Source organism: Spea bombifrons, chromosome 5 (genome assembly GCF_027358695.1).
Source record: "Spea bombifrons isolate aSpeBom1 chromosome 5, aSpeBom1.2.pri, whole genome shotgun sequence".
In the NCBI taxonomy this organism is placed as follows: Eukaryota; Metazoa; Chordata; class Amphibia; order Anura; family Pelobatidae; genus Spea; species Spea bombifrons.
Window position 1 is genome coordinate 97,072,971 of NC_071091.1, and position 15,748 is coordinate 97,088,718.

The window sequence follows — 15,748 nt, forward strand, 5'->3', positions numbered from 1 at the left end:
CCTGGGCGAACCACAACTACTGCGGAGGCTTTTAAGTATAAACCGGCTGGCTCCTTGGCAAGAAAGGGTATTCAGGGGTATATATACAGTAGTAATTTATAATGTGTTAATCCAAGGATTATTTTGACATCCCATGGAGTCATAACACATTTTTATCCCCTCTTGACGTGTAAATTGACTTTCTTTACAACACAATCTGGATCAATGTAATCAGAGATATCTTTGATTGGTTGAATTATTATTATACTTTATTTATAAAGCGCCGACAGATTCCACAGCGCTGTACAAAGATGAAAATGTTACAGATAACGACAGGTACAATAAAGCAATTGACATACAGATACAAAAGGAATGAAGGGCCCTGTTCCCGCAGGAATTTACAATCTAGGTGGACTTGTTTTCGTTCATATCTTTTTTTCCCCAAAGTTACTAAATCTGTAACTGTTGTGACAAACCCTGTAGCACGAGGGCCATAAATGCCACCGTTAGGGTTCTTAAGCATGGCCCTCTAGGGTAATCAGAGTCAGGAACACCAGCTTATAGCAAAAACAGTGCTTTAATTTTAACTCCTCAAACACCAAAACAAAATCATAAAAAGAAAAACCTAGCTCCCAATTGGAGCCCTCTCTAACTATACTATGCTGGCCCAGACTGACCAGCCTAATCACCTGTGCCTGACGCAGGTCCCATGGTAACCCCCGACCGGATCCTGCAGACCGTTAACCTTTTGGAAAAGCCGGCATGGATTTTCCACAGAACGGAGGAACGGAGCATTGGCCCACCCTGCTCTCCAATTGCTCCACCCCAGGGACCCATATGTATCATCTTCATAGCACCTGCGCCCAAATGCCATGCCAATCATCTCCCTGTGTATAAGATTACTAATACAGAATTCAAAGCAAAAGTTACATTTGAAACTTAGCTTTATCTACACCCAACATCATTTCTTGCAGGTGGACTGATGAGGAAAGATCTGAGCTGCAGAGGAGACCTCAGATCATGTTCCTCGGTCTAGCAGTCCTTACCACACAAGGTATAACTCAACCAAATTATGTCAAAAAAGACAAAGTAGAAAGAATGTGTTAGACAAAAAGAGTTGTGAACATAAATGTATATTGTTTAGACAGAACACATTGCCAGAGGTGCAATTGTGTAATATTGGACGTAATGGATCGTGATTTATACATTAGTATGAAATGTAACAATATAATAAGGAGAAAACAGAACATGGATTGACCACGCATAAAAGGAGTATATATTGCAGAAAAAGTAATTGGGATAGAATTACTCAGATAAGTAAACAAGGTTCTGACATGATTTCTGAGAATACGATGAAAACCATTCAACACGTTGCCATTTGCCCATTGAAGCCTGAAGAAGGTCTACAACTCCACCAGTCATGTCCACACAACACAATACCATTTTAGAATCAAAGCTGTCATGGTGAGGAAACGGATGGTGTGAAAAGTTTTATAACATTTATGGTATTTTAGGAATTATTTAGGTGTGGCGGGAAGGCTTGTGTCTGTTACCTTGTGAACGTCTTATATAGCTGCTTACCAAACCGGATGAACAAGAGGGATAAACACCAGTTTTTTTTAGATAATCACTTGCTGTCCTTTTCCTCTTTTTTACAGTGATTTATACCTCAGCTGGTAAAGATGATTTTAGACAAACTTTTTTTTTTGAGTTTTCACCAGAAATGTAATAAAGTCCACAGTGACGTAATGCAAAAAGCCCTGTAAACGATGTGCCCGCCACATCTTTTACAGTCATATTTACAAAGGATGTGTGAAACATGTCACTATGCATGTGAGGCTTTGAAACTTGCACGGGTGTGTTTACTTGACATTTGGTGAGTGTCTAGCCCATGCAAGGTGCTTCACATAGAAGTTACCTTTGGTTCTTTCTTGAGTTGAGCAACCTCTATAAATGTCCGACCTTAAACAAGCTTTCATCCTCCAGAGAAGCTCAAGATGGCCAGGGGATGCCATCTACCAGAAATGTGTGTCTTGTGGGGCTTTAATTACAATTCCATTCCATTAGCGGGTCTACAGAATACTTAGGTAGCTCTTACACTCTAAATGGATTTATGATCACCTTGTATGGTTTCTATGCAAATCCCTTTAAGAAATGCATGTTGGAAAAGACTGCATAGTGGGGCATTGCTGTGTATTTGCTGCGGATATGCATAGCTCCACTGACTAGGCTTGACCACAGGATAAAAGCTGCCCCCATGGAGATGTCTCATCATAACAAATAGCTTATGCGGTATCCTGCTTCGGTTCCCTATGATGAATTTCGTGCATACTTTGTGCATACGTTAAGAAAAAAAAATTATACTGCAACTTGTTTTGGTCGCTTGTCAAATTTGTACTGCATTTAATCACTAATCAATGTTTATATTAATATTGGAATTATTATTCTAATAATTGGAATGTATCTCTAAACAAAACATCCAGAACATGTTCCGATGAGGTATATTTTAGCAATCCTTGGTCTAAATCACACCTTTAAAAAAACTGTATGTATGAAGTAGATTTCAGGGGATATTGCTTTATGAATAAACATATCACTATTCATTACATCACTATTAAATACAATAGTTCGGATTTTATCTTGAACAAATAAAGGAAGGAAAGTTGAAAATCAAGGAGTCCTGTCTCTATCAATGAGCAGGGGGAGTACTGCAGGAAACGTGCTCCTTGATGACCCCTGTCATAGCCAGTTCTTCGAGTGTCAGCAATGTTCTATTTTTTGGAGTTTTGATTTTATTCAGTGTAAGGTATAACTTTTAAACACAAAGTCTTTCAAAATAATATCCCACAAATAAATAAATATAAATATATATATATATATAAATATAAATATAAATATATATATATATATATATATATATATATATATATATATATACGCTCCCATAGAAATAGCGGCCATTTTTCAATCTCTGGTGGATTAATTTTATTTTTTTTACTTTTCTTTTCTGTGACCCTCTAACAGGTTTTAACCCTATTCATACTAGTGAGCAGAGAGATTCACCCAAAAATGTATTTTAATCCTCATATCTCAGAACAGGAACGGTTTGCTGGTTGAAGGAAAGGCACAGCTTAGGATCTGTAACTTTTATAGTTTTCTTTTCATAAACTTTACACCCCCACTCCCCTGTTGCAACTCGCATCCACTTAACCCTCCTGCATGCGAGTGTGTGCATACTATGAGTGATTATTTGCCAGTGTTAACATGAATTCAACATAGTGAACTTATGAGTTGGACTTTTATCCAACTCCCTCGATACGCCAGTGCAAACACTAATGACCAGTCAATCATGTACATGCGGCTGCCTTCTGGTTATGTGCAGCAGAACGTTGCGACCTTAACACTCTTCATCTACACACCGAACGACCGGATCTGCTGCATGAGCCGTAATAAAGGTAAGTCTGTTGCACCATCAGCCACCAGCCCACCAGGCATTTGTCCAGCTTGCCAGAAGGCCAGTCGGAGCTTACTCCATCCCAAACATTCTACTGCAGTGACTCACTAATGCTGGCAACCAAATGGTTCTAATAATAGATAGATATCACTTGTCTGAATCTGGTCAGCCATATTTAAGCAGGGATCGTAATATATCAGTTGAGATACTGAGGTATGATTGAACATGGATAGGAGATAGGAGTTTCAGCTTCAGCTCCAGAAAGTGTAACCCTGAGAACCTGTCCAGATTCCAAAGGAATCTCCGGTAAAAAAGGTTTAACTAAAGGTAAAAGAGGGAATACATTTCAAATGTATGCCTCACACTCTGATTCTAAAATAAAATTAAAAAACATTTACATTGAAAGCCCCCAAAACATAAAAATACACAGTTAACTAAAGCCTGAATGTGCTGCTGCGTATACAGAAAAATACTAGAGATCCCCCAAATACAACGGTAAAAAATAACAATAAAGACCTTATGGATAAGGCATGGATGTGATCAGGGCCGGCGCAAAGGCAAAGTAGGCCGCGGTCACTATGGGGAGGAGTGGGTGTAGCAAAAGGGGAGGGGCTTGTGGGTGGAGCAAACAAAACAGACGATGAGTAGAAGTTCTTTGTTCTTTAGTGAGTAATTCTAATTTTTCTTTTTTTAATGCGATGATGGGATTATATATATTCCAAACTGGCATATCTCATTCATCTTCTCAGCAGAATGTGTTCCTCTTTTCCACTTTGTCGTACCCCAAAAATATCAGTATTTACGATGCACGTTTCTTTACCGTACTCCCACCGTCAGCAACCGTTTTACACTGTAAGTAATTGGATCCACAAAATCAACAGCAAAAACTTGCATCAAGGAATATATTGTATGGAATATTGTTTTTATTACCTTCATTCACCCAACAACAGTGGGGACTTCACACCTGTTGCGTGAACACAATAGCCTGCGATAGCGGGACACTGCGCCATCTGCCCAGACCCTGTCCCACAGAAACCAGGACAACTGAGAGGAATGCTTTACAAATATTGGCAAGAAGAAATAATGATGCAAGTAATTTGAGATAGTTGCCCAAGGAATACAGAATGCATATTTTGCATTCTGTAACTCTAAACAACATTATATGCAGCAGATCCAGTTTAGGTTCCAATTTTTGGGGTCTGTTTCGCAGCTGCTAACAAGTCAGATATTTCAAGGGAGCAGGGGTAAAGTAGGCAGGGGTAGACAGAATGTGCATGGGGGGTGGTTGTGGTCAAACGCCGCTTCCCTGCCTGGAGAAAGAAGAAACTAATATGATGCAGGGCTTCATCTGAAGGCTCGGAGTCAAACCTGGCCAATTCCCAGGTATTTGCATTAGTAGAAGCCTTCAGGTGAAAAACCAAAAAAAGCTCTATTTAAACATCCAAGCAGCTGACAATTAAGGGTGAACAGTCCTCAAAAAGGTACATTATTAACTCCTTCATGACAGAGGGTGTCAAGCAGAGTTGAGATACAGCTACATAAAATCTCACAAATCAAAAGCATTTTTGGATGTTATAGACTAGAACACGACTGTTACGGGAAAACAATAATCATAATTCAGTGTTACTAGGAAAGTTTTACTTGGAAATGAATCACTGTTGGACAGATAAATAGTTGCAGCCTCTGAAGGAGCAGCCATGTCATTTCAGTCTCTCATTGTGCCATAGGGTACTTTATGTGAGCACTTGAGACATTTCATTAGGACACTAAATAGTTAACACCGTCAACCATCAATAACAAGAATTTCAAATGCAAGAATTACACGCTGCGGCTAATTCTGGACGATAAATATTAGAGCATTAAAGAAACCATAGAAACATAGAAAGTGACGGCAGATAAGAACCATTAGGCCCATCCAGTCTGCCCAACAATCAATGGGAACAAGCCTATGTAAGGCTTCTGGAAACATAAAGTGCAGCCTCGCTCTGTCGGCCACGCTTACATCATTAGGGAGCTGCCGGCCTTAAAAGTGCCAGGGCTGCCTCATCTTTCCCAGTCTGGCCCTGACGACCTCTCTTTGACAACTCATATTTGGGTTAAAATATTAATAAATGTATTGCTATATACAGTATATATATATATATATATATATATTGGTCTGAGCAGGTGGAGTTCACTTGTTAGTCTAAATCAAACCGAAGACTAGTAGATAGATAGGAGACACACAAAAGCAAAACCAAACTTCTGAGAATAGGCCCATTAATCTAGAAAGGGAACGCCGGCTACACAGAGCTATTTATGTAACCAGACCCATCAGATCTGGTGCCAGAAGCATCCCGACGTAGCACGGTGTCATACCAGGAGATGCATAAAGGATGTTTGCCTACAACCATGCGGAATATGTCCTCCCAACAAATGATGTGACAAAATATCGTAACCTAAATCAAAGCTTCATCCTTACTGACTTCTTGGTTCAACCGCGGACCAAGAAGCCAATAGAAGCATTGAGAAGAGCTTTTATTTAGTGAGTAGTCGGGAAATGATTTTTTACTCTACTTTGACTCTAGATATGCTTCCATAAACTGAATTCCAGAGACGCAACACATTAACTTTGCTTTTTCTCCGGCTTTATATGGAAGAAGATATGTGTGAATGTGTGAGCGAAGCAATGTGCACGGAAAACATTTCAGCTATGAAGTAAAGCATATGGCCGCGGCATATAATGCTCTAGAGGAGATTACTAGAGTAGATCAACCTAGAACCGCAAAAATGTATTTTACAGTTGTATAAAATGTCACTTTTCATGTAATTCTGATACAGGCCATAGCATTCTTGAAAACTAACTTTCTGCGCAAGAAATATAACTAAAAGAGAAAAGTGACCACTCTTAGCTGAAAGCCCCCCAGCAACAATCTGAATTAGTTATGACCAATTTAGTAAAAGTGAAACTGGGTGATATAATTCAAACACTGTATGAAATCACCAAATAAAAGAGGAAAAATACATAAGCGCGAACATGTCTGTCCTCCTCAGCTTTCTTAAATCATATTGTGCAAATCGATAGCGTCTACAACACCCTTAAAATAAGGATTAAAATACAGGTTACCATAGAATGTAAGTAAACCAATACATAGAAAAAAAAATCAGCAAATTCTAGGATGTCTAATTTATGATAGTTCTTCTAAGACCGCATAAGTGTGATGTAATGCTGTGTGATGTAATGCTGAAGAAACTCTAAAACGAGATAAAAATAAAAACACCTTTAATAAATAAGATTCTGCACCCACAAAGCAAAACATGTTTAATCAGAACCAATGTGTAGTTCTCCAGCACAACTCATCCTGATATCTGATATCTCCTGATGCTATTGTTTAGACAGAGAGGTGTTCACACGGAGATGGCAATCACAATACAGTTGGTGCAATCCACAGGCGCCTCAGAACAACCCGTGACATGTATCATCTATAAGGCTTCAGGTGATCTAACGTAGAGTAATCTAACAGAATAAAATACAGTAATAGTATATCCAGAAATGCCAGGGGAGGGCTGGCGCCTTCTGGTCCCGGGGAGAGGTTGGGTTAAATGGCCCCACCAGCCCTCTTACCCCCTTTGTAACTAACAAAGCACTGGCACACATTTACACACTCATACACATACTAACACATTACAGACACTCTAACACCCACTCCCTCTAACACACATACTCACTCATGCTAGAACATTCACACCAACTCTAACATACACACAAACATACAAACATACCCACCCTTTACCTAATCGTGAGGCTTCTTTTTAGCTGCTCGAAGACATTATTCAAGCAGCCTCGGTTTTACCACAGGGCCACGTTCCCACCTCTGCGACAGGGCAGGTCAGCAGGAATGGCCCTTTTTGAAGAATTTTATTTTGTGTGTTTGCATTTTGTACTCTAGTTATGTTTTTAGACAGCTGAATTAGTATTTTGTTATAACCTGGGGATAGGTGACCCTCCACTGATCTGCTCCCGCTTCACCATAGAGATTCTGCCTATAGATTATGAGCTCAGTGGCCTAGTGAGTTCAGCAGAACTTGGTTAAATCCTTAATTACCACCTTTCACTGGTTCTGCCTGAGTTCAGATGAAACCCTAACCTTCTGGCATGTTCAAAATTACTATAAACAACCTGAGGCTAAATTATTTTTATTATTGATTTATATAGCACTGCCATATTCTGCAGTGTTGTACAAATGGTAAACGTGACATACCTAGTAGTGCATCACATACGGCTGAGTCCTGCTCAAACGTGCTTACAATCTATATTCTAATATACGGTATTTATACAGTAAATTCCATCACGCAAGAGCAGGCAAATTATAGGCATGCTCTAACTACAGAGGCACTCCTCTTATCATCAGCTACGAGAAATAATGTCACTTCGAGCCCATGAGGAAGCAGTTAAGGTTTCAGGGTAAATATACCCCCTTTTACAGCCCATTTACAGGATGAGATGTGCAAGCTCTGCCATTAACAGCTGTGATCAGCATGTGAGTCAGCCGGGGACGGATGTACCGGGGATCTGTCTGTATAATGTGATACGGCACGGAACAGGTGATCCTGTTAGATACCAGTCAGCTGTGTGTGTCTGACCTCTGTCAGACCCTTTATACAGCCTAAAAGTTTAAGAGCCTAATATACGCTATAAATATTATTTCTGAATTCATTTTAATTTAATTAACATGTTAACATTTATCAAGAGGATAGATTCATTTGTGCAACTATATAATACACGCCCTTTATCCGCCAGTGGTAGATGATACAACGGCTCATATCATTATTATTATCTTTTATTTATATAGCGCCAACAATTTACGCAGCGATCCTTGCAATACATATATTCAAGGGGTCTGACAAGACTAGAATAGACAAACTAAGCCACACCGATACATTATGACAGTGGAGAGAGCCTTACAATCTTGAGTATATGTAATCATCTAGTAAGGTACTCTGATAATGAATGTACGGAGGAACAGAATTTTTAGGATTGCTGTAAAGAATCAGCTCAGTGTAGTGGAGCAAGGAAAGTCATACAAAATATCACATGATTGACAACAATGGCAGCCTCCAGTTTTGCAAATAAAAGGACATTTATTGGAACAAAATGGGATAAAACAACTGTTACTTTGTACAGCATTATATTTTATGCTCAGAATATTATATTATAAAAATATATATGTCTTGTTTCACATAAAAATATAATGAATTAATGTGCAATAAGAAACCCTTTGAATGGCAGATATTGCTTATATTGTTGTTTTTGTCACATTGTATTTATATATTGTACATACCGCCCATATTTCACTATTTTAGACAGTTGCGAAGCGTTCATTCAAGGCTATGTATCGAGTTCTGTAAATGCAGGAAGGATGTCCCGGTTTCACTCCCAGCTGGAGCTGCATCTGTCTTTCCTCACTATGTTAAGTTTCTGGTCTGATGCCTGTAATGAAATCAGGTACACAGGGGGTATAAATGTTCTAAGCGCCAGTATATTCCATGTAAATAAATAATGTGTTGGTACAAAAATGCCATGCGTCAACATTACTAATCTACTAACGATAATGATCATGTGACTTCCTGATGGTTTTGTCCGTACGAAACACTCTACTCTGTAAACTCTGATGCAGAGATCCAAATGTACATTGTGCCAATAAATCCGTTTTATATGTATGTATGTATACATGTATAATACATACATGAATAAGCTAATTCTTGTAATTTGACTAGTATGATGTGTAGATACAAACAGTATTTTAAAGCACTAATTTACCCAATCCTTGGACAAAAGTTGGAATTATATTTATTGTAAATCCCACTGGGGATGCTTGTATTAAAATGTAACATGCAACTCGTGGCACCATATTTGCATTGTATTTTAAATAAAAAAACCTTTCACTAACTCTTTTCTTCTTGACAGCCTTTGTCTCAGGCTTGGAGTGGCCATTTGGCGAACGCGCCATACGCACCCGATCTGTCATTCCAGCAGCCAATCGGGTGCTGCCGTGTGGCCACCGGCTGCATTTGCCCGGCCGCATGCTATATGAGCATAAAACATACCATGCAGCCTTTCATAGCCTGCTGTTGTCCACACATTTACCCCATTTGGTGCTTGGGCTGCCTCTTCATCCCTCGTCCGACCCTGCTAGAATTAGCCACCCATCGACATATATTCTCCTTATGCCATAAACACACAGACACAATCATGCAGAGTTTGCTGCGCCCTTAGTGTTTCTGATATGGCTGTGTACTACGTAAATCTGTGGATATTAGTATCAAGATTTCTATGAATGTCCTTGATACAATCTGTGTATAACATTCTATAATTCTTTTGTATTGTTTAATTATTTATGTGTTGCTATTTGTAGGTTTTGAAGTAATCCACGGATGATTACTTTATGATTGCCCCAAGGATCTTGGACTTCTGGGGTCTAATTCTTTTATGGTTTAAAATGCATTCAACATGAGAATGTCAAGCATTTTCTAACATGAAGGTTTGCAAATTTCTTCCACTGAGTTTCTCATGGAAAATGTATAAATAGAATAATATTTACTTAGAAACTGATATAAATATATCGGTGTTCAGTGGGTAGAGGAAAAAAAATGTCTAACAACAAAACACTTCAAAAACAGCAACATGCAGAAGAGGTCATGCGAGTAATGTTTCTGAACCGCTAATGCAAAAACGAGTATTGCAGTATGTGGTCATACGTTTTGTTTTTCCATTGATCTAAGAGATTTTTTTAGGCCAAGCATTTGAAAATATCAACTTCACTTTATAAAGACAAAACCTCAACAGAAGACACGCCAAGCTAGACACGAATGTACTAGTGGAAACACGAACGAAAAATAAAAAATACAGCTACCCTGAATCGAAGACAAGACCAAGGGCTGCTGAGTAAGGTATCTTGATGGACGGAATCGGTCTTATATGCCATAGAATTCTGTGTTTCTATTTTTCAGAAGAAACGATTATCATTATTAAAGCTTTGTTTAAAGATAGAAAGGTAATACCACAAAAATGTAGGCAGAACATCAGGTTGTATAAGTAGAGACATTGATTGCAGAAAGAGGGAGTTGTTCATGCAACATGAGAAACCACGTACTAGACCTCACTCAGGGTATTGAACGAGACACTTGCAGAAGATGTTGACATTTTGAAAATCGTCCATACAGGGGAAACTGAAATAAGGATTTATTCACAACATAAAGACTAAGATCTCAAAATATACAGCTTCAGAAAACCCAAGGGGATGACATTCACAGCTGGAGTTTCACATGCTCCTCCAACATTTAATTTGTCCAAATCAGAGGCACCGGAGGTATCACAAGGAGGCCATGTAGGAGCTGCAGTAGAAGTAGGTGCTACAACACCACAGACCTCCACTGGTTTTCAGGCTCCCTGACCCAGAGTGTGTAGAATACATAGTATGGTCTCCGAGAAGTTGCTGAGGCTGATAGAACTTTTGAAGGTTGAATAATAAGCATACATGCTATAGGCACAAGACTGCTCACGGAGGTGTAATACATTAAGGACCCCATTGCAAGTTGTGTTGAGCAGCCACCCTCTCCTCCTATCATATTGTCTGTGTCTCTGGATATGTCATTTCATAGATGCCAATGGTATAACGAGCGCTTTACACATGCTTGCTCAGAGATGATTGCAAGATTCATTAGTATCAAGTTCCATTAGTGCCAGTATAGAATCACCCACTTGTGTACCAAGAAGTCTTTGTGGGCCCCTAGGACCTGGGCCCTCTTGCACCACTGGGGTTTCAGGGCCTATAATATATACTTGGCTGCCCTGAATATAAAACAATCTGAAGGTCAATCCAAAAAGTATAATCTAAATATCCAATTTATTTTGAGACAGGCGCGATAGACCTTCACACCTGCAAACATACAATATATAACTGGAATTGCCTTTTATCCAGAAGCAGGATTCATTAGAAACCGTCGCCTGTCTAGACAGGAAAGAATAACAGGAGAATGATCTGATATGGTATCCAGTAGCCCAAGATTACCTACTAATCCCAAAACGTTATGGGTGTGATATACATAACAACTGCATAAATACACTAGACATATTCACATAGGGATATACAGTTCCACAGAGGAAACCAAAGCTACCGAGGGATTTCACAAATGTTTAGGACGTTAGGCCTCTAAGAATAACAAAAGAAGGCCAAGGGTCAAAATCCATCCAAGATCTTCAGAGCGATATGGAAATGGGCAGACTAGGTGTGACAAGAAGTTCTTATCTGGCGTCAGATTCAGTGTTCGAAGCTAACAATAACCTTGTAACGGAAATCTGTAGATATACTGAAAAAAAATGTCCTACATTCATCCAATCCTTTTTTTATGCCTAGAAACAATAGTTTTAAAGTTATTGGCAAGACACCGCAGAGATCCTGCTCATTTTTAATATTCGGGGACTCTATATCCTCTGGCAAAGTGCCATAGGAATACAGAATGCCAATGTGATTGTGATTTCAAAAAGGGATCATGAACACAAGTAGAAAATTCTAGATTGGCAAGTGTAACATCTATAGCATCTAAGTTATTTGAAGAAATAACGCAGAATGAAATATTAGACTATAATGAGACATTCAAAAATTGATATTAATTTTATGAACAAAAGTTTCTTCCAAGCAAACCTCCTGGTCTTCTATAATGAGTAAAGAAGAAATATAGATTTGCTAACTCTTTTGCTTTTTTACAATTTATATTTATTAATGACCTTGGAGTGAGTATTGATAGTAAAGTGTCTACACAAAATTGTTTAGTGTTATACATGCAGCTCACGTTATAACAATTTTATGAAATTGGGAGAATGGCCCGAGGAACGGATGACAATCAATATATGTAAGGTTTCCCGTTATATGTTTGTAATTATCAAATTATCATCACTTTATTACCTTTCCAATGGAAAAAGTTTACACTTACACAATGATCATTAGTCTTTGGACAATCCGTACAATCCAAAAGAATGCGGAAAATGCAAAACAAAATACCGCCTGACAATCCACAGGAGCCCTGAGGCAGTGACGCTAATATATTCATACCTGGGGACCATAACAACATGAGACTCTTGAAATATTAACCCTCTAATAGTCCATCATGAAGTATTTGTATTGACTCACTAAATGACTCCAATAGTGGACCTCATGGAAACCTTGACTTAATTAAGTCAGCTCCATATAAGTAGGGATATCAACCAGAACATATGGGTGGGAAAAGCACCAGCTGGGAGTCTTAGATATGATCACAGCAGTGTCGAAAAGTAAGAAGTCAGCTCCAGACTGTATAACCGTGAGAATCTGAGCCTTCACCCTACGCCCCAGCGCACAAAGCAAGGTCCATAAAGACATGGCTGGATGAGTTTGGTGTGTAAGAACTTGGCCGGCAGAACAGAGCCCTGACCTCAACCCCATCGAACACCTTTGGGATGAACTGGAACGGAGATTGCGAGTCAGGACTTCTTGTCCAACATCAATGTCTGATCTCACAAATGCTCTACTGGATGAATGGGCAAAAATTCCCACAGAAGCACTCCAAAATCTTGTGGGAAGCCTTCCCAGAACAGTAGAAGGGGGGGCAACTACATATTAATGTCCATGTATTTAGAATACAATGTCATAAAAGTCCCTGTTGGTAAATTGGTCAGGTGTCCCAATACTTTTGTCCACATAGTGTATCTTTATAGTCACTTGATCAGATGGCTAATGTAATAATATATCTATCTACAGCCCTTTTATATGCCTTTATATGTCCTGAAAATAGATCACTTGCTTCTTATGCAAACATTGCCATGCTATACGTAGAATGCCTAGAATATGTTACCGGTATTTCTAAGACTGTTTTATGATAAACTGAACTAGGTTTTATCAAATTTCAAATTGAGATCATGCACTTTTACATCATTTAAATATAAATGACAAACATTTTGTGCCATAATATAGAGAAGCTGGAGAGTGTTTGAAGAATGAAGCTATATATGCATGGAATGTTGCTCCTATACATTGTGAGCCCAAATGCCAGACAAGATACCAGATAATCTCTAGGTCTGGCATTCCTAGACACAAGAGGCGTGAGACAGCTGTTAATCTTTTATTCAGCAGACATTTGGCTGCTTTGAGAAAACCCTAAGGTGAATGCCGAAAAATATCACCTGTTTAAAAGCACAATACACCCTCTAGTGATGATGCTTGGAAATGCTTGTACATGTGTGTATATGATCTATAAGCTTCCAGATGCATGTGTCAAAGAATTGCACAGATCATAGGGCTATCAGGTTGTCCGATAGATCCATGGCTTGTGAAAATAACCATATACGTCATTTTATAAATGAACAGATCTAACATAGCTTGTAAGCCCATGAGAGCAGGGGCCTTTTTTTTCCTCCTTCAGCTTAACGTAACTTTATTTGGTGGTATGAAGGGGCATCTAGTGAACTACTGTATACTATAAGCAGGATTAAAAATACAAATGTCATCAATCTGTATACTGAATCCCAATCTAGGAAAGGTACCCTGGGGTTGAACTGATGCTCCTACCATCTCAGCATCATTAGGGGATTAGGTGGGGGCACCCAGCCAAGCTCTTCCTCCAACAGAAGCACAATGGGGATGGCCCTTCATAATGTATAGAAGAGTTAAGATCACAAATTCCTGACTTATACATTAAGTTATGTTATATACTACATATAATGTCCTGTCTACCCATTGTACAGCACTACGGAATATGATGGCGCTGTATATAAAACAATAAATGATAACAATTATGAAGACCCATCCCCAATAAGCTTCTGTGCAGCAAGTGTTTGGCTGGACCTGTATAACGCATAGTTAAATGGGTAAGATGCTTCCAAAGTCTCTTTGTCAATGAAAGTATGCATTGTGCAGGGCCACCTAATCCCTTGTAGCTGAAGGAACCTGGCAGTGTTTGCCCTTTCTACATTGAATAGGGAGTTAAAATCTCTACTCTCCCGCAAACTTTCCCTCTGGATAAACCCCCAAAACGTTATCTTTTATTCATTAAGCGCCAACAAATTACACTGCTCTGTACAATTTAATTAAGGCAGTTTAACACATAAAAAAATACATATTAATACATATCGACACATCAGGAGGTGGGAACCCTGCCTGTGAGCAGCCGTCTAGCCTTATGGTACTTTAATACCACGTTCCTGGCTTATGAGGGCCGTGCTCGTGAGCTTACAATCTAAGGGAATAGTACGAGTAATTGAAACAAAAGGAGGAGTGAAAAAAGGAGTAGTAGATCTCTAGTAGCATTAATTAGGGGTAAGTGATTTAAGGAAGCAAAATAATAATACAAAAATTAGGGGGGGGGGCAGCTACTTGCCAATAGCATTAATCGAATAATTCTAAATAACAGATTATTAAGTGACCCTTTATGAAAGATTGGAGTAAAGTGCGATGAGACTCTAGTCCAATATATATATATATATATATATATATATATATATAATTATGAGCAAGTATATATATATATATATATATATATATATATATATTATATATCTTTGCTTACTTATTTTAGAAACACTTATCTTGGCTCCTTTAGGAGTAGAGAGGATGCGGAGGGGCCCGACGGCTCCAGGGATCAGCACCAGCAAAGTGTATTTTGCAGGGTTACATTAAAACAGTGCTGTCCATCATTATACATTTTTGTAAGTATCCCTTTAACCCATTGATGACAATTGACGGTTTGGGTACGTCATGCACTAGCATCCAGTTAGTGACAATTGACGTGCCAGGACCGTCATGGCTTTAAATGCCGAGGCATTCAGCAACACTCTCGGCCATGTCTGGCCCCTCCCTGAGGCGTCAACGTCCGCCAGACGCCCGGTTTTAAAAGCGTTTAGGAGCTTCAATGGTTTCACTGAAATGCCTCGATAGCAAGGCATTCCGTAACACCGAACACCCACCCCAGGACATAGCCACCACTGCGGGATTTTGCCACTCGCAAGATGGCGGTAAAAAAGTTTCCAAGAGGACCCTCCTGAGAACTCTGGCTCCCCTTGCAGGTTGAATACAGGTACTGGAGTTGATACAAGTCAATGAAGTCCAGCTTTCTAATCACAATGTGATTAGTAAAATAAATGGGAAAAAATAAGAAAAAAATACATAAAAATAGTTTAAAAACATATATTAAAAAAATCATAACATGTAAAAATAACTTCCACTGAAGTCACCATCAGGGGAACCTTCCAATTTAAAAAAGAAGGCAAAAAATATAAAATATATTAAAAATATATATATATAA